This window comes from Hemicordylus capensis, chromosome 5 (genome assembly GCF_027244095.1).
Source record: "Hemicordylus capensis ecotype Gifberg chromosome 5, rHemCap1.1.pri, whole genome shotgun sequence".
Taxonomy (NCBI): domain Eukaryota; kingdom Metazoa; phylum Chordata; class Lepidosauria; order Squamata; family Cordylidae; genus Hemicordylus; species Hemicordylus capensis.
The window spans coordinates 65,180,880-65,207,413 of NC_069661.1; the positions used below are offsets into that span (position 1 = coordinate 65,180,880).

General features: G+C 44.9%; 4 long non-coding RNA genes across 5 annotated transcripts; 2 read left to right on the top strand and 2 right to left on the bottom strand.

Annotated features, from left to right (window-relative positions):
• The first annotated feature begins 4,296 nt into the window (after window positions 1–4,296).
• LOC128328084 (uncharacterized) lies at window positions 4,297–14,118 on the top strand. 2 transcript variants are annotated; one of them, XR_008308992.1, is made up of 2 exons: window positions 4,297–4,395; window positions 13,914–14,118. It is a non-coding gene; the product is annotated as an uncharacterized LOC128328084 (long non-coding RNA). The 2 variants fall into 2 exon arrangements; XR_008308991.1 differs by lacking the exon at window positions 4,297–4,395 and adding an exon at window positions 12,875–13,094.
• Window positions 11,754–12,709, bottom strand: LOC128328083 (uncharacterized). Its single transcript, XR_008308990.1, has 2 exons — window positions 12,520–12,709; window positions 11,754–11,977 (listed from the first exon to the last, which is right to left on the bottom strand). It is a non-coding gene; the product is annotated as an uncharacterized LOC128328083 (long non-coding RNA).
• Window positions 14,119–20,032: 5,914 nt separating the features above from the next.
• LOC128327905 (uncharacterized) lies at window positions 20,033–25,277 on the bottom strand. Its single transcript, XR_008308869.1, has 2 exons — window positions 25,158–25,277; window positions 20,033–20,244 (listed from the first exon to the last, which is right to left on the bottom strand). It is a non-coding gene; the product is annotated as an uncharacterized LOC128327905 (long non-coding RNA).
• On the top strand, window positions 21,563–22,327 carry LOC128327904 (uncharacterized). The gene is made up of 2 exons (XR_008308868.1): window positions 21,563–21,932; window positions 22,096–22,327. It is a non-coding gene; the product is annotated as an uncharacterized LOC128327904 (long non-coding RNA).
• Window positions 25,278–26,534: the final 1,257 nt, after the last annotated feature.

The following is a 26,534-nucleotide window of genomic DNA, read 5'->3' on the forward strand; positions in this document are numbered from 1 at the left end:
AGTAACTCATCTAGATTAGATAGCTTAATTAATAGTCATCCCTTGAATGTCATTTAGGAACTACCCCCTTTCTCTGTCAAATTGGAAAACAAAATACAAAGCATAGTTTCATCTATATTGATATAAAATTCTTCAGTAGAGCTGTTTTATTTTTGGAATTCTGCTGACTGAATTCCAAAAATATGCTTCTATTTGTTACACTAGCTCTCCTCTTGTTGTAAAATGTACCTCTGGAATTCTTCTCTGTGTGTTCTCTTTAACACTACAATCCTATTCTTGAGTTACACCCCATGGATATTGATAGGTTCACCACTTAAATCCTCCTATGCCAGCTAGACTTGATATACTAACATTACATAGTGAACCTTTTCTCTCTATACTCTACTCTCTCTATACTCGTGTGTGCATGTATGTGTATGTGCACACACTCATACACACCTGCTAACTGAGGATGTCATTTCATGCTAACAAGGTAAAGATTAAGAGGCAGCTTTTAAAGTAGTGGCTGGCTTGCATTTAGCAGGAAAAGAGCAAGGCTCCCTATTCAACCCAGCATAGGCTCCCTTCCAGTGGCTGTTCCTGGTGTCTCCCTTGTGTTCCTTTTTAGATTGTGAGCCCTTGTAGGACAAGGAACAATTTTATTTATTAATTATTATTATTATTACAATTTTATAATTTCTTTTACTACGTAAACCGCTTTGGCGTTTTTCACACAGCAGGCTTTACCGTGAGTTTACTGAGAATTCAAAGTTGCCTAAAAACAACAACGCAAAAAGTGGATTTTTAAAATCCTGGGGATAAATCAGGCAACACTCTAATGCGCAATAAAAAACCTGAATCATGTGTGAAGTGCTCTCCAAGAGCTCACAGGGACTTCGGGGTCAATCTGGCCAATATGTGAACACACACCTCCATTCCAGAGGAGATGCGAGCTAAAAGCCCTGTGTGGAAAATACCTTTTTGTTGTTGAAAGGTGGTATATTTATTTTTATTTATTTATTGTTTGATTTCTATACCACTTTTCATTAAAATAATCTCAAAGCGGATTACAATATAATTAAAACCATGCACAATTAAAATATAGAAAGTACAGGTATTGAATATAAATCTTCTTTATATTTATTTCTCTAAGACGTACCCATGGCTAATCCCATGTGTGGCAGCTCTCGCAAGAGTTCGGAGAGCTGCCTGATAGCCATGGCTATAGGCAGGAGGGAAGAAAAAGGTGGCGGCAGCCAGCCAGCTGAGAGACAAAATGTGGAGATGGCTGGCAGGCCAGAAGGTGGGGGGAAGAGAGAGGGCAGGTGAGCAGAAAGCAGCAGTGGGCGGGGGAAGCGGCAGAGGCAGGCAGGGGAAGCGGTGGGTGGGGGGAAGTGGCAGCGGTGGACGGGGGGAAGCAGCGACGAGAGGAAGGGAAGCGGCAGCAGTGGGCAGGCAGGGGGGAAACAGCAGCGGAGGTGGGCGGGGAAGAAGATGGTGACGACAGCGGTGGGGGGGGTTGACAGCGGCAAACTAGAGGCTAGGCCAAGCAGGAGAGCCTGAGGGAGAAAAAACTGGGGCAGGGGGAGAACCAAATGGGGCTGAAAGGGGGGGGGAGAGACAGGAAGACCAAGGGGCACAGATGCTCTGCACCAGGTCAGCTAGTATAAAAATAATATCTCTATTTAAAAGCTTAAAAACCTATCTAAAACAGAAACACAGAAAGCACAAAGCAGCAGCAATAAAAACGGTAGTCTCATATAAAAGCCTGGGTGGAGAGCCACGTTTTAACTTGTTTTCTAAAAACTGTAATGGAGGCTGAGGAGCGGATGCCAGCCGGGAGACAGGCCGGTAACCAGCCTCAAAAAAAACTTTCTTTCTCTGTTGAGTTGCTCAGGACACACAAACTGCACCAACGAAAAAAAGAGCACTGATACAGATTATTATTCTCATAACAGAAATAGCTTATTCTCATAATAGTTAGAAATAGCTAGGTGAATAGCTATTCTCATAAATAGCTTATGCCAACACAGACTTGTGTTATGCCTTTTTAAAGTCTAAGCTTGCATTTGCATGAAACTGTAAAATAAGTGGTGCCTCAGAGGTGAGGTGTTCCCCCTGTATGGGCATCACATTGCCTATCAGGGATGCTTATCCACCTCATGAGTGACAAAGATTTAGCTGAAAAAAAAAAAGGAGTAGTTGCTATTCTATTGTGCTATTCTGAGTTGCTATTCTATTGTGTCCACTGGGTGTCAGTGTCATGCTATTCCTAGTACTCCCATCCCAACCTTCTGTTTAGAAGACAGAACAGCTGCATATCAGTTCTTCTGCCCAGTGAAGGTCTTCCTGCAGCCTGGAGGGGATATCTATGGTCCAAGGAATGCCTGGGTGGGCCAGCTGAACCCTCCTTGTGGCATCCTCCTGGAACTGGTCTGTCTGTGCTTCCTTGCTGTCTTGGGAGAACCCTCTTCCTGCTTTTCGCTTTGGCATTTTCCTTCTCCCTCCTCCTTCACATTCTCTGTCACTTTTTAATGCCAACATAGTGCAGGGGGGCAATGCCAGCCCCACAGACAAGTCTCCACTCTTCTGCAGGTCCTCCAACACAGGCATACCTCAGAGTGGCAGAGAAGCAGGGGCCATAGGGGCCTGGCCGGGCCGCTGCAAGCTTCAACATACCCAGCCTGTTTCTATGACCTCATCTTTCTCCAGAGGAGGCCAACAAGATGGGTCAATGTTGTATTGTGGGCTGCTGAAATGGTAAGGGCAGTATCTAGCATTGTACTCTGGCAATTTGGCAGGGCTGTCCTTAGGGCAAGACAAGCAGGGTGACCATCCCAGGCCCCGCTCTCTTAAGCCCCTTTAAACTTAACTGGAAGGGGCCCCGCACTGGCTGATTTGCCCCAGGCCCCACACCCCATCTGGGCTCCCTAAGGACACCCCTGCGATTTGGTTTCACATGGTATCTCACCACCTCAGTGAGGCTAGATGCAGCTTCTCTGCAATTATGAAAATGAATACAAATACAACAAATATTTATATACCACTTTTCAACAGTTCCCAAAGCCGTTTACATAGATATAAACAAGCAAGCAAGCAAATAAATACAGTGGCTCCCTGTCCCCAAAGGGCTCACAATCTAAAAAAGAAAGAAAGAAATATAAGATAGACGCCAGAAGGGATGCTGTGCTGGGGATGGATAGGGCCAGTTGCTCTCCCCCTGCTAAATAAAGAGAATCACCACTTTTAAAAGGTGCCTCTTTGCTCAGTTAGCCAAGGAAGTTAAAACTCTGCAACTCTGCTCCTAAAACAAAAGGGTTATCCTGTGAATAATGACACCACAAGATTACAGACCATTTGATGCTCAGATAGTTACCTTCCTGAGAAAAGCTTGTAGCTCAGGAAGGCGTATTCAGTCCCCTCCTGTTCCTGTGAAAGGACAGTGTCCAGCCCCACCACTGATGTGTCTGTCTGCAGCTGTAATCCTCACCTTCCCACTCAGCACCTCTCTGGTTACGAATGAGACGAGAGAGCCCGAGCTCAATTAAGTGTGAGAGGGGTGAAGAATAATACAATGAAAACCCCCGATTAGTGATTGGCAATCTCACCCTACTCTGATTCTGTCAGGGGTAAATCCAGTGAACTACTTTTCAGATATATTTAACCAGAACTGGGGTCTATTCAACAAAAAGAAAGAGGAGGTAGTGGGGAAGGAAAGATAAAATGAGTCCAACAAACATATAGTTGAGCCCACAGCAGTGAAACCCCTTAGAGTCCAACAGTTCAGTTGAGTCAGACCTGGCCCTCACTTCACTCTTCTCTTGAAGAGAGCTGATGTAGTATTCCTGCTTGTCTTATCTTCCTGCTTGACTTCTTTGTCTTACATCGATCCTCTCACTCCCGAACTTAAATGTATTCCTTTTGTTCTCTTCTCAGAAAAATTATCCTCAGAACATCTCTACAGCAGCCCCCAAGGACCAAAAACCTTCCACCAGAATGCAACGAGTTCACCAAGGGGCGACACTCATAGGCTGGATTCAGCCATAATGGGGGACTGGAGGCAGAGCAGCTAGAGGTCCCCAAACCTCAATGTCTGAATGTGGGAAAACACAATTTGGACCCAACTCAAACCGAGGGTTCACTCACCAAACTCCAATTTGAACCCTCAGTTTGATGTGAGGTTCTCTGCCCCAGTCTCCAGTTTGTGGCTACCTCTATTACGTCTGAATTCAGCAATGGAGGCAGCCTTCCCTGGGACCAGAAATGAGGGAAGGAAGCTCCTCCCTCTCTCCATCCTGATTGGCTGCCGCAGATGTCCATCAAACAAAGGAGGAAGCTCGAATGCCACTTCCCCTTCCTCTCTGCAGTCTCGTGGACTGCAAAGAGAGGCCAGCACTTACAGCTGAATTCAGACAGGTAAGCATGTGGAGCGGGGGGAGCAGAACCGAGGTTCCATTGGACCGTTGTATTGTGTTATGTCTGAATGGGCTCATAGGGTTACACAAGGAAAAGGTAAGGGAGAAATCAGGCTCCTTCAGGGGTCATGAGAGAATGTTGAACAGCTTATGGAAGGCTGGCAGACAATACTTTAGCTCTGGGGTGATACAATCATTCTTTGACTTTTCTGTCATAATACTACTTATGTTTAATTTAAGTAACAGCTGAGTTGGCTTGCTAGGCAAAGCCAGTTTCGTAGTTGCTGTATGTACTGCTGGACTTCTTCATCTGTTGATTCTGGTGGTACTACCTGTTTTGGGGACAGGACATCAAGAAACCCCTATAGTATGCTCCCATGAAGCGGGAAGAAGGGTAGCATGTGTTTCCTGAATTATAAATAAGAGAGGACTGAGTAAGAGGTCCCATTGTATAGCAGGTGCCACATTTCCACAGCATTGTATTCTGGGTTTGGTAAATTTACCTTCCCTCTTCAGTTAATTGATAATGTGTCTTACTTACTAAAGGCATTTTTTAACAAATTGTGGAGTATGCAGAATCCTGTGATAACTTTATTCTAGCCTTGCCTTTGTTTGTGTCCACATAAGTAACATGAGACTCAAGCCAGGCTTGACATTTCAGAAGCAAGTAGTATCCCTTCTGTTTCCTGACTGACAATACCTGCCCACAGCTGCTTCTGTGTAAACCAAAGTTAGGCTTCAGCTTTCAGCAGGATCATCATCAGTCATCCACATGGATTACTAGTGTCCCTGATGGAGAAGCTGTACCTAGCTTACAGGCATGGGACAATGTGTAAAGATGGCATTACTAGCTTGCATCAACACCCTAATGTTCCCTCTGGTCTCATACATGCAACGGTTTCCTCAGTCATAACAGAAAAAACAGCAACAATTTTCAAACAAGTGGGGAAGTAATTGCCAGTAACTTCTGAGTCTCCCAGTATTGAGGAAGTTAAGCAAAGTCACATTGCACACTAGGACATTGCACAGTAACTGTGGTTTTCCATAATTCTATGCATGACATGCCAAGATCAGATAGCCACAAATATGGTCTCCACTGCCAATGGAAGTTTTTATTCTGCTGATCTGCAGGGAAGGTCTCCAGTATATTCTACCACAGGAATATCCTGGAATAAGCAGTTTTAAAGAAACCTTATTTAAACAAGGTACCCAGACGCATCTTCTGCTGTGATGCAGAAGTTTCAGTGTGCTGCTGGATATGTAGGTAGGGATCTTGTGATACAGCCGCATCTTGTTCACAGTGTGCTTTATACACTATATGACACCAGGTCTCATCAGTTACCAAGGAGTTTCCAAGTGTCTTAAAGGAGGACAGCCTGTCTTTATAATTGTGGAGGAAGCATACAAATGAATGAGGCTGTTCACGTGACCTCATGCTGCCACTGGGGAGGTCTACAGGGAAGGCAGGAGTTCACCTGCCTTCCCCATAGAGACGAAAAGGGGTAACTTTGCCTTTGCAGCACTGCAAACCCACGTGGGTGGTGGCCTGACAAAAGCAAGAGCTGGGAGTGGGAGGACATCCCCGTCCGGCATCCCAGAGTGCCCTGAGCCACAAGAGTGATGGCTGCTCTTAGTACAGCAGCTGCCTTTGCTTCCCCGCAGCTTGCTGCCGGAAATGGTGGCAAGCAAGGCGGTATTATTTTTACCTGGGGGCCATCGTGCACACAATTGCCTAGTGAGGTAAAATGAACCACAGGTTCGTTTTACCACGTTAAAATGCTGGATAAAGAAAACCAGGGCCGCCCTCTTCTGGAGCAGTCAAGAGTGGAGGGCTCCCAGCGCTCAAGACGACATGAGCTGCCTGGGTTACCCCAACATGCTCGTGTTGTGGGAATCGCCTCAATGTCTTCCTCTAGAATGGTTGGCTGGGAGGGGTTGCTCCATCCTACCCACTAATTATGAAGCATGAGGAGCCTATTATATATAAGCTATGAAACCTCCCAAGAAAACACCGTTTTCTTTAAAAGCCCTTTCAATAGAACAATGTTTTATTTGAAATTTCTCCTTTTAATTTGCAGGAGACAGAATAGCTTTGCTTTTTCATTATATCTTCACAATAGTGTAAACTATTTATTTCAGAGTATCACCAATGAAAAAAGTTACCTTTAGAGCTGTGCTCGATGTCGCCAGTACATAAACTAGAACTTCTAATGGCCAAAAAGATGTTACAGGACATTAAAAGGAGAGGGAAAGTATGTGAACTAATTAGTACCACGAAAAATACAGAGAAACTGGGTGCCTTCAGGGTCAGGAAGGGTGTTTAGATGTAACACTAAAGTCTCTCCTCCCCAAATCCCAGTAACTTGTGTAGGTGTGAACCAGTGACTGTAGTAGCCTGCGGCCTCCCTCCCTAACTGTAGCACTTATATTTGTGTATGTGTACATACACACAAATTTAAATGTTATAGTTATGAGGTAGGCTACTCCAATAACTGGCTTATATTCAAATTAAGGTAATCATAAGCAGTCTTATCAAAATTAACAGGACAAGTTTACTCTGACCGTGTGTGTGTGTCCTCCGCCTTTCTCTCAGGTATATCTGAGCAGAAGGACTGCAACATAGTAGGGCTATTCACATGACTCGGAGAGTGCGTGGGGGCAGGGGGAAGCAAGGACGAACCTACTTTCCCCCAGATGATCATCATTCCATTCTTCAGTGCACAACCATACTCCCACACAATCTGCACTACTCCTGGCAGCATGGCTCTCCGGAGGCTGGGACAATGCATTCTGGCCTCCGGATGTCCCACAATGCACTGTGCAATGAGCACAGTGCATTGGGGGATACCCCTATGAGTCAGGCGAGTCTTGCAGCCTGAGCATACACACAACCCCTACACTAGGGTTACGGGCGCGCTCATGCCATAAACCCTGGCAAAAGGCTGAGGTAAAAAGTAGGGATAGGTGGATGGGCAGTGCTGGGATCTGCATGGATCCCAACACTGCACACGAGCAGCCTAACCCCTAATGTGCTGCCCTAGCCTGGGTTGGGCTGCTCGTGAGAATAGGCTTCATGTCTTAACATTTTCCACACATCAACCAGGTGATTAGCACCACCTCCTCAAATCTGGTGCAGACTCATTGGAAAATGTCCCAGCTACAGCAGCTTAAAGGTCAAGTTCAGTCCTTTATTTGCAAAACAATCCATTGTGTACTTTTTCATTTGAATTGCCCATTGTGATCAATGCAGATGGGCATAAAGCATGCATTAATGTTTCTTAAGAGGAGGCAGATTGACTTCCTGGTTCTCTCCCTCCCTCCCAAGGCCTCAGTGTTGTGGTAGAGTGAGGGTTTGAGGGGGGGGGGAGTCAGGCTTGAGTCCCTCAGCCTTCTCCTCTCCTCCCCCTGGGAGCCTGGAGCCAGCACACTGGCTCTGGGTGTAGTGTGTGTCCCCAAGGCTAACAAGAAGCCTCTTCCCTTCCTCCCTGAGGCTGCAGGAAGCAAGCAAGGGGGCCTCAGAATGCCAAGAATAAGTTTTCAGTGGAAGAGAAGGAGGAGGGGAATGGCCTTCAGCCTTGTCCTTTCATCTGCACACACTAGGCTGGGGAGGGGTGCATCCAGGAAGGAGGAATTAAAGAGGCCCAGCATCCCCAACCACTTCCTAGAGATGCTCCTGATGAATTGTAGCCTGATTCATCTCTAAAAGGCACCGTGTGCACCACAGCCCAGCTACAATAATTTACTGCAGATAAACCTGTTCGATTTGTGTCTGATGCACCCCTATGTCAGACACAGTGCTTTCCCAAAATGACACCAACTATAGATATAGTATCTATCTCACAGATATTCTGACTGTAGATATGAGGGCTCCACTCAGCCACCATGGGTAAGAGTCACGTTAAGCTTCCCCTTTTCACAGAACCTAGTCAGAGTCTCCTTTTCAAAAAGCCTGGAGATTCAACAATCCAAAAACTTTTGGTTTAAGATGAAAGTTAAGATGTTTTCAGTTTTCAATCGTATACATTTTGGAACACTGTTACTGAAACTGCTCTGGAGTGCTGGCTGTGCACTCCAGACTAACCTTTTGGGCACATGTGGGGAATCAGCGGAACGAGAGTGAGCCGTTCATTACAGAATAAGTTTGTGCAAGGCTTTGGTCTTGGGAATTGATGGCAGAGAGTTGACATCAAAATATACTCAGGGTAATGAGGGTAGAGAAAGGGAAAATTGATTAAAAAGCAATACGATATTTACTGATAAGACTAATAAGACTAAATTGAAGCTCACGAAGGCTGGCCAGAGAAACGGGCCTTTAGAAAACAGCTTTAGACTTTAAAGAGAGAGAGCAAAGAGGGAGGTGAGCAAAAGAGTTTGGAGCAGAGATGAGTATACCTGTATCCTTCTGATGGTGTGTTGGGCACTTGTTGCTCAGTGGGTGCTGTTGGACCTCTCTCCAGGGACAAGCAGGAAAACTAGATGCAAAAAAGAGCCAGCGTGGTGTAGTGGTTAGAGTGCTAGACTAGAACCAGGGAGACCTGAGTTCAAATCCCCATTCAGCCATGATACTTGCTGGGTGACTCTGGGCCAGTCACTTCTCTCTCAGCCTAACCTACTTCACAGGGTTGTTGTGAGGAGAAACTTAAGTATGTAGTACACCGCTCTGGGCTCTTTGGAGGAAGAGCGGGATATAAAATGTAAAAAATAAATTAAAATAATAAATAAAAGTGGAGACAAGCATACCAGTTGTGAGTCAAGAAGCCAGTAAAAGTCTAAAGGTGGTCTGATTTCAGGAGACCAGTTCTCTGATGCAGTCTAGCATGCTGCGCAGATTGGACCTGGGGACAGGTTCAATTTGGAGGCTGAAAGTGGGATGGGCACAAGGGCCAAGGCACAGCCGGATGGGACAGCTTATGCCAAGACACAAGTCCACGCAGCAGGTGAATCCAACAAAGACACATACTGTTGGATGGGGTTTGTCGTACAAATAGGCAGAATCCTGCCTTGGGGCCAAATGTGGATCACACCTCTTTGCTATGAAGGTTGACACTCATAGTGGACAAAAGAATACATTCTGTCCTGTTCAATCCTAGGTGAGTGTGCTGTAAAGCACAATGAAGTGAAAAGGTTTGGATGTGTGTGTAAAAATGAATAGGCGGACTCAGAGCTTATTTTGTGTTGGGCAGACCTTCCAGGTGGAAGATAGGTATTTCTTTAATATAGTAAGTGCTTTCCCCATGCTTCATGCCAAACATTAATGCATATGTTAGAGGGATGAGCCTGTTGCAATCTTATCTTTTCTTCCTGGGAAGGTGATTAGCTAGAAGGCTAATCCTTTGTGCCAACATCAAGGGGAGTTTTGTCTAAATATTCCTCTAAATAACTTCTCATTAACTCAGGTCTACCTTAGCAAGCTCATCTGTGGTTGGACAGAGAGGAGAGCACGGGAAACAGTTCCCCTTTCAGTCATGTGTTAGGCTTGACCTGGAGTTAGCTTCCCATGCTGCCTGCTAAGCGACTGACCCTCAGGAGTTAGTCCATATAAGCAAATGGTGAACCCACAATCCCATGGGTTCAGACAGTCAAAATGGAACCTACAACCCTGTAGTTCCAAATCACATATAGGGGTGCTGATGGGGGCCCCCAAACAGGCTGTTCTCTTAATAACACCTAGGAAAACCCAGGGATTTGAATGAGTTTGTGTGTGAACCAAATACACTTCTCATTAGCAAGTCCAAAGATTGGTCAGAAGGCTCCTGATGCAGTTCTGCTGCTGAAGCTAAACTGGCCTGGTCCTATAAGCTACTTGGACAAGAAAGCCCTGGGAACCAAATGGATCCCCTCTGAACTCTTCAGAGGAAGTGCAGAGTGTATGCATCCCAACTAGATGCCACACAAATGACTGAACCATCATCTTTCAGGCCTTACTATATGCCCCAGCATTAGTTTCTCCCCGACTTTATTTACATTAGCATCAATGCATCAATGTTTAAAAGGCTGAGGAGTGTGGAGTCAGCACTTGGTCAAACTCTGCAGCCTTGAGCAAAGAATATGGAATGGGAGAAGGCGTCCTGGAAGAGTGGAGAAGGAGAAGTGAGTGAGAGGCAGAAATGTCCCTGCTGACAGAAAAGGGCAAGGAGAGCAGCCCTTTTAACATGCAAGAGGATTTTGGAAGTCAAACAGAGACATATAGGGCTGAGATGGCATGGAGTTGTGAGCTGCAGGGGTAATGAGGGATTGGGGGCAGGAGTGGTGCTGGTGAAGGGCTTTTGGCAGGCAAGAGGTGGAAGGTGGAATTGAAGGCCATTTTGTGAAAGATAAGCACTGGTCCTGCTCCTGGTTTCCTCTCCATCAAAGCCAATAGTTGCTATTTTTGTTGTTTAAAAAAACCCCACACACCTGGGTACATGCTGGATGGAGAGTTTGGGTCTCCGGGGAGTTATTCACACATGGCTTCATGCTGCGGGGTAAAGGTTGAGTGAAGCCACTTCGAATTACAATTGCAGCATTGAGGGAAACAGCCCCTCCCTTCTACTCTTGGGTTTTGTTTTGGTGCAAGTTCACATTGCATGCCTCTGTGTTTTCCTTCTAGCCAATGGTGTGTGGGGGGGTGAGATTTCTAAAGAGCTATAACTGCATTTCTAAAGAAAGTAACCTTCTTATCATGCTAATGATTCTGTCAGGATGCCTCTGAGTACCAGTTGCGGGGGAGTAACAGCAGGAGTGAGGGCATGCCCTCAACTCCTGCCTGTAGGCTTCCAGTGGCATCTGGTGGGCCACTGTGTGAAACAGGATGCTGGACTAGATGGGCCTTGGGCCTGATCCAGTGGGGCTGTTTTTATGTTCAGTGCCTCTCCCTATTTCCTCCAGCATTTTCAGAAAATGTAGCTTAAAATCAGCATTTTAAAAACCTGGAAATACATTGAGATGACCTAGAATTTGGAAGACAAAGCCCAATTTGTGTGTGGAGTGCTTCCAAAGATCTTGAAGGGACTTTGGGGTAGCTTTGGTGTGTGTGTGAGCGCATATACTCTCTTCTGAAGATTCGGAGTAACAGGCCTGTCTGTAAAGCCTACAGTTTACTTTTGATGCCCCCTTTTAAACCCTTAATGTCTGGGGGGAAAACAAGTTAGCCTTGTGTATAAAGTCATTGTTTGCCTCTCAAATGATTCATTACTGGAATGTGAATTTGCTTTCATATGGCCTTCCTTGCTTACACTGACTTGCACAATTTGATTCCTTAGTTTTTCCTTTCAAGCAAATGTCACCATCGTTTTTAATAGACCAGGTTTTTAAAAGGCAGCTATCAAGCATCAGAGATCAAGAGCTCGAAATAGTTAGGGTGACACCAAAGACAAAGAGTGCTTTCATGAGTTTATTGACAGACAGACATATCTAGCTCCTATCATAGAAGAGGTCCTGGATCTTTCTTGCGCTGTTCCCTCTGGTCATGATTGCTAACGTCCCCTATCATGGAAGATGCCTGGTGGTGATTAACAACTAATGCAGAGATGGACTTTCCAAGCAAGGACATTATTTTTTCCCTCCTTTCCAGTAGTAGTATGTGGCACAGACACGTACATACCCTATCCAAAAAAAAGCAAGACAGAACCCATTGTTAAAACATGGCTCCTTCGAGTGTCCAGCAAAATGCCTTCATCCTAATTCACTTGATATTTGCTTCTGTCCCGAGCATTTACGAAGCATAAGATGATTGCCCAATGTAACGCATATAACACCTATTTATTTATTTAACACATTTGTATACCACCCAAAACACAAGTCTCTGGGTGGTTTACAACAAAACAATGAAAACAACCGATAAAAAGATTTAAACATTTCAGTCATTAAAATTTAAAATGTTAAAACTATTAAAAACAAAATTAAAACAATTTCTAATTAAAAGTCTGGGTGAACAAATATGTCTTGACTGCCTTTTTTAAAGTTGTAAGAGATGGGGAGGCTCTTATTTCAGCAGGAAGTGTGTTCCAAAGCCTTGGGAAAGCAGTGGAGAATGCCCGTCCCCGAGTAGCCACCAGATGAGCCGGTGGCAACTGCAGACGAACCTCCTCAAATGATCTCAGTGGGAGGTGTGGTTCATAGCTCAGAAGATGTTCTCTTAAATTACCTTTCTTCTTCTTCAGCGGTGCGTCGTAGATTTTCCTGCACCTCTTGTTCCTCCTGCTTGGAGGAACTTTGCGAAACTTACATTCTGTTGCTGGACTGCTTTTGCAGCTTGACATCTTCCTTGAGGTTTCAGGGATCCAGGAGCAGAGACATAATCATTTGACCATGTGTGGCCAGGCTGTCTGCTCTGATGTTACATGAGTTTCTGAAGAAGTTGTGCCTGGACTCCCACTTTTATTAACTCAGGAACAATGCAACACATTGTTACTGTGTCCCTTTGTTGACTCATATATGACCATATATAGTAATAACCAAGTATTGATGGAGAAATATAGATATGGTTGGTCAAGTCCATATTTTGATTACCTCAACAAAACATTTACCTGAATTTTGTGTGTATTGTTCCAAGTCCAGCAATTACCAGGTTTTAAGGAAGACCAGAGCTTTGCTCTCTTTGTACAGCCATATAGGGAGCATGCAGTGCTTAAATCTCACCCCAGAGGACAGCTTGCTGGCTTCACCCAGAAGACATGTTAGGCCTCCACAGCACCTTTAGGACCCCAAGAAGATGACACGGTATAGGTGCAGGCCCCCTTACTACAGCAGACGCAAAAGCGGGTAGGGGGTTGGAAAGACCAGTGGTAAGGGAGAGGAGGAAAGAAAAGGAGAAGAGATAAGAACTCATCCCTATGGCTCTCTTAATGAAGGCTTGGGCTTTGCCACTTGGAAAATAGGCATTTATTGTTTGTTTGATTTATATACCACCCTTCCAAAAATGGCTCAGGGAGGTTTACATCAAAATAAAAACAAAACAATTAAAATCAAAACTAAATTAAACAATCAAAATCATTTAAACATTAAAATAATTTAAAACCAAAATTTACAATTTAAAACCATAAATGTAATTAAAAGCCTGGGTGAATAAATGTGTCTTCAGTGCCTTTTTAAAAAGTTGCCAGAGATGGGGAGGCTCTTATTTCAACAGGGAGCACATTCCAAAGTCCGGGGCAGCAACGGAGAAGTAGCGTTCCTGAGTAGCCACCAGACAAGTTGGCGGCAACTGCAGACGAACCTCTCCAGGTGATTTTAACAGGCGGTGGGGCTCATGGTGAAGAAGATGTTCTCTTAAATACCCAGGGCCTAAGCTGTTTAGAGCTTTATAGGTAATAACCTATATATTAGGCAATAACCTATATTACCTATACATTTGAATGCAACAACCTATAAATTTGAATGCAGACAGCTGGTTTGCCAATATCAAGCTTTATGTGTGCCTTCTTGAATATACCATGCATTTGTTTGCTGATTTCATTCATAAATTATCAGCAGACATTAATGTTTGTGTTTATGGGGGTACAAGCATCTTCCAATATGTTGTTCTCTTTATTTCCACAGCATTTGTAGCTCAGACTGTGTACTACTACAGGAAGGTGAGATAGCCATTGCGAGCCTCCCTTTTCCAATGTGCAGCTGTTTGGGGAATGTCAGCCAGCACCAACAAGATTATTTCCGCCATAGCTCCAACAGAGACAGATGGACTGACCTGCAAAGATGCTGAAGTCCTTCAGAGAACAGCAATTAAACCTGAAGCCACAATGTCCTTTCTGACTGGCCTGTTTACTTTGATGGTTCTTGCTGATTTGAGGGCTGGGGTGTGCAAAGAACTGGTTTGGTTGGTTTGGTTTGAATTCGGACCGAATTCAAACCAACCCAGCCTGGTCCAGTTCTGGCTAAACTGGGTCCCGTTCGGCCACTGAACCAGGCCACACTGGTCTGCAGGCTGGTTCAAGGAATATACCTGTAAAGGGGAATCTGGCAAGATTTCCCTTCTGCAAGTAAAGGGGCATTCCCAGAAATTCTACAACAGTTTTTACACATTAATATTTTGCTTTCCAGTTATCTCATTCATGTTTTGTTCATTGGTCTTCCTGTCTCTTGGCTTAAACTGCTTCTGATCTTGACTCTACTGCTAATATTTCCTTTAGGCTTTAATCACATTACACCTTGTGATGTTGGGGGTCAACTTGACTTTCAATGGGCTAGGATCATTGGCTGGGAATATGGGGCAACGTAGGCACCACCAGGCACAGATTTTTATTTTTAGTAAGTGTGATACAGTCCTGAGATATGTCACTCCATGTCCAAGGCGCTTCCAGCCCCTTCCCTCTTTTTTGGTTTGAGGGCTCTTTGAGGCACCTTGTTACAAGACAAGTCTTCCTGGGTTTCCCCCAGTCTTCTCACATGGGGACCTCTGGTGGCGGCTCGGGAGTATGTTACCTCACACAGAACTGTCTGAGTCCTGTAGCCTGCTTATGCCTTCTTCTCACCAGGGCTGACAGGAGTCCCTGAGCTGCTTTGCCCAAAGTCCATAGGTTTTCTCCCTGCTGGAGTCCGGAGTTTGAAGAAGCACTCCTCCTCTCTCTGAGCACAATGGAGCCTCATTTCCTTGCCAGCACCACGTTCTTGCCAGCCCCCACATTCCCTCACCAAACATACTATCTCTTCCTCTCTGTCCTTCCCTCTGTGTGTCTGTCTCTCTTGCTTGAATGCTGCTTTTGCATTTTCACTGCTTGCCAGTAGATGGCCCTACCTGTTGGTCTTTTTTCTAAATTCATTTAGAAAATGAATTTGGGATCTGTTGCCCCCAAATGAAGTAATTACCATATTTAGTCACTACCCAAATTGCATATTTAGTGCCCCAGCACTGGCCAGGACCTGCCTTTCTTTTCTTTTCTTTCCCTTAAGGACTTCCCAGGGTCCTTCTAGGCAGACTGAGCAGACTCGCTGGAGATTTGTATGCAAAATGGGAGCACTCTGTCTGCAAACTGAGTTCAAAAGGTAGGTGCCCTGGGTATCTTTCTCCAGTCTCCCCTTCTTCTGAGGGAAGCCATCCCTTTTCTCCTCACTCAGCACCCTGAGTTGCTGAGTGAGACAAACAAGGCGTTCTAACTGAAATTGCTAACTGGACAATTTCAGACTTCTCCTCTTTGAAATGTGTGTGTCTTTTATGTGGAAATATTTGTTTTTATTTCTTAAGGATTCTGATATTATTGCCTTCTCTTCATGGGCAAACTAACAGGCACAGCTTGGAAACCAGGCCAGACCAAATTAATCAAGTAGAGTTTATGCCCATTTTTGTTTTCTGTTGGTTATTTTGTGTTTTACAATGAATCAAAAATTGTAATTTGTTTCGTGTTTGAATAAAGACCTGTTGTTTTTATTTGAACATGAATGTAATCTGCTCAAAACCAGGTCAATTAGATTGGTACTTGATTAGATTCTAAGCGAATCCAAATTGTACTGGGGAGGAGGAGAGCCTCATTTCAGCCTTAAAAACCAAAAACAAAGTAGCACCAGAGGCACCCCAAAATTACCTTTAATGCGCAGAGCCCACAGTCGGGGGGGGGGAGGCGACCTGACCTGCCATCCCCCTTTGACAAAGTAGAGGCATGGAGGCGCCTTGCAGAGCTGACACCAGCACCGGCTGGGAGACAGCAGTGACCTGACCGCCTGGCGCCTGCCATCCCTTTTGGGAAGAAGAGGTGCAGAGGTGCCTTCTAACTGCTCCTGGCAGGCGTGGTTAGACTGCAGAGCTGGCAGTGGCGGGAAAGAAGCGAGCACACCCAGCATCCCTCCCTGCGGCTGGCCACTCAAAACAAACTGACACAGGGGTATTAATCCTGTAAATGGCCTCTGTGCAGGTGTGGGGAGGCAATTTAAAGGGATTGCCCAGAGTTCTTTTAGCTAGAACATCAGTGCCACCAACCGCTCTGCAAGGCATCTCCACACCTCTACTTTGTCAAAGGGGAATGATGGGTCAGGCCGCTGCCTCCCCCCCCCCCCACACACACACACTGTTGCGGGCTCTGCACATTAAAGGTAATTTGGGGGTGTCCCTGGTGCCTCCTTGTTTTTGGTTTTTAAGGCAGCAATGTGGCTTCCCTCCCCTCCCTCAAATCAATTCTTGAATTGATTCAAATAGATTTAGCTCGAATCTGGTTGATTCATTTTTACTAGATCTAATCACCCCCTTTAAGGGTGATTTGATTCAAAGTCAAAACACTCAAATCAACCCATTTTGCACATCTATAAGTAATAGCTATAATTAGTAGTATTGAAAGTATCGATACTATAAATAGTAGTATTGAAAGGCAAGATCCTCCAGCATAAGTTCTTTGAAAAAGTTTGTGATTTATATGATTTAATTTTCAATTTTGATAAAGGATTATCCCTATTAAATGCTACATAGAACTGCACCCAATTCTATACAGTTTATTCTAAGTAAATATTGTGGCTTACTCCCAAGTAATTGCTGTGTGAATAGGATTGCAGTCCACGGGCATATTTATTTATTTGTTCATCCAGCCATCCATTTAAATTTGTAAACCACCTCAAGCTCCAGTCTCTGGGTGGTTTACAACATAAAACAAACCACCATGAACCATTTTGGAGGGGTGGTATACAAATCAAAACAAACAAACAAACAAACAAAACAAATTAAAATGAAAACCACTTAAAACAATTTAAAACCACAGTACAGTTTAAAAGCTTGGGTGAAAAAACCAAGTCTTTAGAGACTTTTTAAAAGTTGTCAGAGATGGAGAGGCTCTTATTTCAGCAGGGAGTGAATTCCAGAATCTCAGGGCAGCAACAGAGAAGGCCTGTTCCTGCGTAGCCACCAGATGAGCTGGTGGCAACTGCAGATGAACCTCTCTGGATGATCGCAATGGACAGTGGGGCTTTATAACTAGCACCTTGAATTTTGCTTGGAAACTTATTGTGAGCCAGTGTAGCTAATATGGTCTCTCTGAGATGACCCAAAGACCAACCTGGCTGCCATGTTCTGTACCAACGGCAGTTTCCGGACTACCTACAAAGGCAGCCCCATATAGAACTGTTGTGCCAGAAGGCACGATTCTTTTCTTGGGTCCGAGACTAAGAGACACACACACAAGTGGAAGGTGAATAGATGTCATAATAATCAGAGAAAGATAAAGGGGTAAAAGGCTTACATCCGTCAAAACACACACTACTGGGAATCCCATTGCAGTAGGAGATGTCCGAGGCACTTGCACACTAGTCCATTGGTGAGCTCTAATTAGCACTCTGAAGGGGCTGCCTTTTATAGTTGATTACAAATTAGCTTCACTTGCTGGCGAAAAGACACACATGAGCAAAGCATGTCCAACACAGGTGCACAGTGAGACAGTATAATGAGCAAGGTTCTCACACAGAACACTGATAAGGCGATGCAGCTAATTATATCACTAACCAAACCAAGGGGCTAAAGCAGAGACGAGAGGAAGAGAGAATGCTTTATACAAGCCACTAACTCTCAAGCAAGATGGCTGTCCTGTGCCTTCTACACAGGGACTGACACATTACACTACATTTCATGGCTGAGATCCTCACACGGACACTAAACTTTCTCTCCTTGTGATATAATGGTCTTGAGCAAGGAGATCCTTCTCTACCATGTCACTACAAGAGTGCATTGCAGTAATCAAATCTGGAGATTACCAGCATATGTACTACTGTTCCGAGGTCTTTTATCTCAAGAAATGGACACAGCTGGTGTATCAGCTGAAGCTTATAGAAAGTACCTCTGGCTACCGCCTCAACCTGAGTCTAGGGATGTGCGAATCAATTTGGGTACAAAACGATTTGTACCTGAATCTAGCTGATTCAGGTGATTTGTAGACAGAGCAAACCACCCCTGTGCTCAATTGCCCATTTTCAGGTACAAAATGAATTATTCCAGATTTGGATCTGAAAAATTCAGAGATTCGGACCTCCATTTTGTGACCAAAGTGGGTTGGATGGTAGTGCCCAATGGGTGGAAGTGACCACCCAAATTTCAAAGAATTAGGCAAACAGGTGATTTTAATTTTTTGAAGTTGGAACGCCTTTAAGCTTTTTCCCATAGGGAATAATGGGGTTTCATCAGCCTTAGTTATAACTCCAGGGGGGTGCACCAGGGTGGCCCAGAGTGGATTGTGGTGAGTGGTAGTGCCCAATGGGTGCAAGGAAGCTACTACCCAGATTTCAAAGAAATTGGGCAAAACTTTTTTTTTTTTAAAGACGTTTAGAAGTTGGCATGTCTTTGTGGTAGATTCGGGGCAGAAAAAGGGTTCTGGGATCAGAAGAGTGGGTTGGGTGGTAGCGCCCCAATGGGTGTCTGCTACCACCCAGATTTCAAATAAATTGGTGAAAGGGGTGGTTTAAAAAAAATTAATTTGGCGTGTCTTTAAGATTTCCCCCCCATAGAGAATAATGGGGAATTTCAGCAGCCTCATAACTCCACTTGCGGGCACCAGGGTGACCCAGAGTGGGTTGTGGTGTAGTGCACATAGGGTGCCAGGGGCATAACTATGGGGGGGGGGCACGTGCCCTGGGCGCCACCCCGGCGGGCCACGTGGGGGGCACCAAAAAGTGGCTCCCCCCCTGCCGCCCCCCCTGGATTGCCCACCAAGTGTGGCGGTGGGCATGCGGGTGGCAATTCAGCGGTGGGTCGCCCGCCGCGCCGAGTGCGGTGGTGGCTGGTGTGGTGGCTGGCCTGGCAGCGATGGGATGGCCTCCTAAGGGTAGCTGTAGCGGCCGAGCGGCAGCGCGGAGTGCAGGCAGCGACACCGAGCCTGCCTTCTGGCCCGGCGTCGCTTCTGCGCATCCCATCGCCGTGGGCACAGTCTTTTAAAGGGGCAAGTGGCACAAACTGCCACTTGCACTGAAGTATTTCTGCTTCAACAGCGCTGCAGTGGGCCAGTGGGGGCTTGGAGGACAGGCAGGTAGGACCTGCCCGCCTCCTCTGAAGGGAACCCCTTACCCTGCGCCGAAATGTTTCGGCGCCTCTCCAGAAGCAGATTTAAGCCAAGAGACAGGAAGGCCAATGAAAAAGAAATGAATGAGAAAACTAGTTACCAAAATATTAACGTGTAAAAGCTGTTGTAGAATTTCTGGGCAATCTTTGTGAAACCAGGGTGAGGCTATTCCCACGATCACTGGAAAGAGAGCTAAGGGAGCTTGGCCCGCTTTCCAGTGATCGTGGGAACTACCAGGTTCACGGGCGGGCCCGGTGCTCCCAAGGTGTGGCTAGCCAACCTAAAACACCCTCCTCTTAAATGAGGTTAACGGAGCAGGTGATCTGTTAACCTCATCTTCCTGTTCGTGTGCTGCCACGGCACATGGCAACACATGAGTAGACCTCGGACTGGGGGGCTACAAGCAGCCTCCCGGAATCGGGGGTCCCCCCTGAATGTCTTGCCCAGTTGCGCGGGGCATCCTGGGACTTCTGAGGGCCATGTGGCCCCTGATCCCTGCAGCCCCCACTGGTTCCATGTTGGAGCTGGCAGTCATGTGGGCGGCCAATCTGGCCGCCCAGGGCTACACATTTGATTGTCTGTGGGGAGATCATGAAAAGAGCTTCAGTAAATCCTTAAAAAACTGCCAAAAGCTCTTGAAACTCCATTGCCCCCAATCCAGCAAGAATTGGCAAAGTAAACAGGCCAGTCAGAAAGGACATTGTGGCTTCAGATTTAATGACAAATTGCTGTTTTCTGGAGGACTTCAGCATCTTTGCAGGTCAGCCCATCTGACTCTGTTGGAGCTATGGCGGAAATAATCTTGTTGGTGCCGGCTGACATTCCCAAAACTGCTGCACATTGGAAAAGGGAGGCTCACAGTGGCTATCTCACCTTCCCGTAGAAGTACACAGTCTGAGCTACGAATGCTGTGGAAATAAAGAGAACACCACACTGGAAGATGCTTCTTCCCCCATAAACACAAACATTAATGTCTGCTGATGACTTATGAATGAAATCAGCAAACAAATACACGATATATTCAAGAATGCACAGATAAAACTTGATATTGGCAAACCAGCTGCCTGCATTCAAATTCCTATTTTCCAAGCCCAGGACTTTGTTAAGGAAGCCATGAGGATGACTTCTCTTACCTCTTCTCTCTTTCTTTCCTCTTCTCCCTTTCCTCTGGCCTCCACTACCCCTCGCTTTGCTGCGTAAGGGGGCCTGCACCTACACTGCGCCATCTTCTTGGGGTCCTGAAGGTGCTGGGGAGGCCTAGCAGAGAAGCATGGCTTCTGGGTGACGCCAGCAAGCTGTCCTCTGGGGTGGGATTTGAGTCTATGAAACTCCGCTGCCTGCTGTGCTCTTACTTAAAGGGCTGGGCAATTATGAAATCGCACCGCCAATAGGGCAACCTCTGTGCCTTCACCATAATCATAGATGAGTGGGCAGTTTTCTGTCTCTTTCCAGGACTGTTAGCTGATTTAAAATACTTTTAAATACTTTAAAAGCATTTAACTGCTAGAGCATGCATTCCTTTTTCTATAGGTATTGTATGAGTAACAGTTGACAACAGAATGAATTCTGAAATTTAGGGGAAATACCCATTTGTATGGGAGCCACTGAAATGCTGAGGACAGAGAAGGAGACCCAGAACCAGCAGAGGGCACAGCAGAGTTTCTGACCATACATACAAATGGGAGAGAGGAGGCAACAACAGAGTGGCTTGGCCAAGAGAGCCATTTCATCACCACAGGATGTGCCCTGGACCTGCAAAAGGGCCCACTACTGATTCCTGACCACTGCTGATCAGCATCAGGCTCTTCTAAACATCCAGGGCCCTCAGCAGCTGTCTCAGGATTCCGACCTCTAACACTGCCCCTAATCATGAATGAGAACGTACAATAATTGGAGGAGGAGGAAGGGAAGGGTGGCAGTGCTTCCTCATTTTGTTACAGATGTAGGCACTGTGATCCCACAAAGAGATAACACGCCGTGATTTACACATGACACAACCCTAGCCCAGTTGTCATTTAAAACATATCATAATACATGATGTCTTGGGATATTATTATCTCTATTACATGACAGTTATATGGTAAAAACTTAATATCCCCCGCTTTAAACTTGAGAATTGCATGCTCCCTATATGGCTGTACAAAGAGAGCAAAGCTCTGGTCTTCCTTAAAACCTGGTAATTGCTGGATGTGGAACAGTACACACAAAATTTAGGTAAATGTTTTGTTGAGGTAATCAAAATATGGACTTCAACAACCATATTTATATTTACCCATCAATACTTGGTTATTACTATATATGGTCATGTATGAGTCAACAAAGGGACATGGTAACAATGTGTTGCATTGTTCCTGAGTTAATAAAAGTGGGAGTCCAGGCACAACTTCTTCAGAAACTCATGTAACATCAGAGCAGACAGCTTGGCTGCATAAGGCCAAAAGATTATATCTCTGCTCCTGGAATCCTAAAACCTCAAGGAAGATGTCAAGCTGCAAAAGTAGTCCAGCAACAGAATGTAAGTTTCGCAAAGTTCCTCCAAGCAGGAGGAACAAGAGGTGCAGGAAAATCTACGACGCACCACTGAAGAAGAAGAAAGGTAATTATTAGGTGTTGTATGTGTTACATTAGGCGATCATTTTATGCTTCATAAATGCTCAGGACAGAAGCAAATATCAAGTGAATTAGGTTGAAGGGATCATGGCTGGACACTTGAAGGAGCCATGTTTTAACAATGGGTTTGATTTGCTTGTTTTGGATAGGATTTGTACGTGTCTGTGCTACATACTACTACTGGAAAGGAGGAAAAAAATAATGTCCTTGCTTGGAAAGTCCATCTCTGCCACTAGTTGTTAATCACCACCAGGCATCTTCCGTGACAGGAGACGTCAGCAATTATGACCGGAGGGAACAGCACAAGAAAGATCCAGGACCTCTTCTATGATAGGAGCTAGATATGTCTGTCTGTCAATAAACTCATGAAAGCACTCTTTGTCTTTGGTGTCACCCTAACTATTTTGTTCTCTTGATCTCTGATGCTTGATAGCTGCCTTTTAAAAACCTGGTCTATTAAAAACGATGGTGACATTTGCTTGAAAGGAAAAACCAAGGAATCAAATTGTGCAAGTCAGTGTAAGCAAGGAAGGCCATATGAAAGTAAATTCACATTCCGGTAATGATTCATTTGAGAGGTCAAAAATGACTTTATATACAAGGCTAACTTTTTTGTTCCAGACATTAAGTGTTTAAAAGGGGGCATCAAAAGTATTAAGGGTTTAAAAGGGGGCATTCAAAACTGGAGTCCCAAACTCTCCATCCAACAAATGCTCAGATGTTTTTAACACAAAATTAATAAACATTGGCTTTGATGGAGAGGGAACCAGGAGTGGGACCGATGTTTATCTTTCACAAAATGGCCTTCAGTTCTACCTTCCACCTCTTGCCTGCCAAAAGCCCTTCACCAGCACCACTCCTGCCCCCAATCCCTCATTACCCCTGCAGCTCACAACTCCATGCCATCTCAGCCCTATATGTCTCTGTTTGACTTCCAAAATCCTCTTGCATGTTAAAAGGGCTGCTCTCCTTGCCCTTTTCTGCCAGCAGGGACATTTCTGCCTCTCACTCACTTCTCCTTCTCCACTCTTCCAGGACGCCTTCTCCCATTCCATATTCTTTGCTCAAGGCTACAGAGTTTGACCAAGTGCTGACTCCACACTCCTCAGCCTTTTAAACATTGATGCATTGATGCTAATGTAAATAAAGTCGGGGAGAAACTAATGCTGGGGCATATAGTAGGACCTGTTGATAAGTCAGTCTCTTTCAAGGCATGGCTTCCTAGCCTTGAAGATGATGGTTCAGTCATTTGTGTGGCATCTAGTTGGGATGCATACACTCTGCACTTCCTCTGAAAAGTTCAGAGGGGATCCATATGGTTTCAGGGGTTTCTTGTCCAGGTGGCTTATAGGGCCAGGCCGGTTTAGCTTCAACAGCAGAACTGCATCAGGAGTCTTCTGACCAATCTTTGGATTTGTTAATGAAAAGTGTATTTTGGTTCACACACAACCTCATTCAAATCCCTGGATTTTCCTAGGTGTTCCAATATGTATAGAGTTGGATTTGGGCCTGGGTTGAAATTTATTTTATTTTATTATTTAAAATATTTATACCCCTCTGCTCCAGTTTACTACTGCTCGGGGTGGCTCACAACATTTATAAAATAAATACAATATAAAATCAGATTAATAAAATTAAGCAAATCAAATTTTAAAAGTTAAATATCCAAGCTAAAATCACAATCAGAATTACAGTTTTTTTAAAGTTTCAAATTCAAAGTTATTTAAAAAGCTATAAACTAAGAATTATAAAAGCTAAAGAACCTACCAAATTTAAGCAACAGGTAAAACAATAAAAAGCCTCTTTAAAAAGATGTTTTTAGTTGTTGTTTTTAAAAACACTGAGGGAGCATGGCAAAGCACTTCTGGAAGGACATTCCAAAGCAGAGGCGCCCCAGCCAAAAAGCTTATGTCTTTAGTCCTGCCAACCAGATCCCTGTTAGTGGCAGGGCCATGAGTTATGAGAGAACAGGGCCCGAGATGATGAGCAGAGGGCCCTGGCAGCTTCATATGGGTGAATGTGGTCCAACAGGTACTGCAGTCCCAAGCCATGTAGATAGCAGCGCTCTTACTTTTGGACTTCAGGGCTGAAGTCCAGGACCTCCACATCCCCTGCCCCGCCCCCATCCTCTTTAGTCTGTCCTGGGTTGTATTATGCCCTCACCTGGGGATTTTGAAGAGGATTAGGGGGCAGGACTTCTAGAGTTGTGTTCGAAAGCCTGAGTCATCGGATATTTACTCGGACTGTGGTGCTTTAACTTATTGTTTCTGTATTCACGGTGAGACTATTTGTTGAGACATGCCATTTACCAGTAAAGCTGAAACTTGAGCTGCAACTACAACTGGCTATTGTGTTATAAATCAGTGCCTTCAGTTGGATGAACTTGTGACAGGTTGTCTGGTTTGTGCCCTCAAGAATCTACGTGTTTAAAAATGCTTAACTTGCAGCGGGTGGGGCCTCCAAAGGCCTTTAGGTCCAGGCTCCAAAATTACCTACCGTAAGTGCACCTTTGCATGTAGAGCTTTAAAGGTCAAGACCAGCATGGTAACCAATGAAGCTCCTGCAGGATAGGTGTGATACTTGTGAAGCAACTTGCACCCATGAACATTCTTGCAGAAGCATTCTGGACCAGCTGAAGCTTCCAAACCATCTTCAAGGGCAGCCCCACGTAGAGCACATTGCAGTAGTCCAATCTGGATGTTACCAAAGCATGAGTGACTGAGGTCAGGTCCGACTTCTCTAAGTAGGGTCTCAGCTTGCATACCAGCTGTAGCTGGTAAAAGGCACTTCTGTACTCTGCCGCCACCTGAGCCTCCAAGGACATCATTGGGTCCAGAAACAGCCCCAAGCCGCTGACTTTGTCTTTCAGAGGGAGTGTAACCCCGTCCAAGGTCAGATTTACCTGGCTACTCGGACGATCCGTTTTAGCAACCCAGAGCACTTCCGTCTTATCTGGCTTGAGTTTCAGTTTGTTTGTCTCCATCCAGTCCAGAACAGCCTCCAAGTGAAATTTTACTTCTGTCATCAAGCAACAAGGGGAAGTTACTATCTCTGCCCATTTCCTTATTTTGAAAATATGACTGAATGTGTGAGAGAGAGCTCAACAAACCAATGTAGTTTCCTTTCAGTGTAGGCCTTTCAGGGAGCATAGGAAGTTGGAATGGGTTAGATGACATCAATGATGTACCATTCTACAAGATGGGCACCTTACCTTGCCACTTCCATGCTTTTTACAGCACAAGTTTCTGGATTACTGAATATGACTTCAAAGTTGTTCACCATTGTAGTGATCAGCCTCCTTGCCCTCTAAAGATTTAACAGGGAGTGAACCCTCCTCTCAACTGACAGGCTGATGAACTCCAGGGCAGCCAATCAGTACACCAGGTGGGTGGGACCTAGATAGCAGTTGCTGGGAATTCTGGGAACAAGAAGGGAGGTCTTTGTTGGAGAGATGCGTGTGAGGAAAGGCTTAGTGAGGGGCATGGAGTTTTTGCTTCCTCAAGGTCAAAGCCAGCATGGAGATTTCTCACATGGAATAACTGCAGATCCTTGAAAAACAGGATTGTAGGAAGCTTGATTCTCATCAGATATTGGGTGAGTTTTCAAGGAAAAGAGGATTCAGCATAGGGAATAGTTTGTTAGTCAGATTTTGCATTAGAGACTTATATTTCTTTGTGTGTGTGCTTTGCATATTCCTGATACTGGTCTATTGTAGTTTACCTGCAACATAATTAAAATAAGAAAACTAGCCTACACCCACCCTATCTAGGGCATTGCAAAAAACAAACAAACCCCTATAAACATTTAAGCGTGCCTAAGACAACCTATTTTTGTAACCTACTAAGTATTTTTGAATGTATCTAAGAAAGCTGGAAGCTTCAAATGGAAACAGTGTGTAGTAGTTGAATAAAACTGGGGTTTTGTTCTTTTCTTTTTATAAGCCTCTCAGAGTTGGTTTTTAACTCAAGAAAAGGTGGGGGTGGAAGGGGGCTTTCTCTGGTGCAAAAGCATCCTCAAGCGCTCAGCAGCTATCAGTTTTTAATCATCCCATGTAGGCATACATGTGGAATGTTTGTTTTTTGTATTTTCCCAATATCCAGTTAAAGAGGAACCTTGGATTAAAGCACCCAATCCACTGGTGCGGTTCTCTACAAGCCTTAGGGTGCTTGGTGGCAGCATTTTAAATCTACCACAAATATAGAAAGGTTTGATGAGAAGCCCGCTCAGGCAGCTCAGCAGGGATGACTGGCATTTTCTGTCCCACAGGAGAGCTAGCTCGGAGACAAAGGCTATAATCTGCTACAACCATAAAAAGGGAAGGCTAGATGTATTAAGCACCTTTTCCCTGTACACACTGTAATAAAGCCGAGTAGAAAACAGGAATTATACGCTTCCTGATGAAACTCAGCTAGTGGGAATTTTAGCTGACATGGGTGATTTTCCCAGGCATATCCCAGGAGAAAAACAACCTTCAGCAAATAACCTACCTGATGGAAAGAATGTTATGCTTAATTTTAAATGTAAGAACCGCAAAATATTTCTATGCTTAATCTCTCATTTTTAAAAACTAGAAGAGAAAACTTATGGT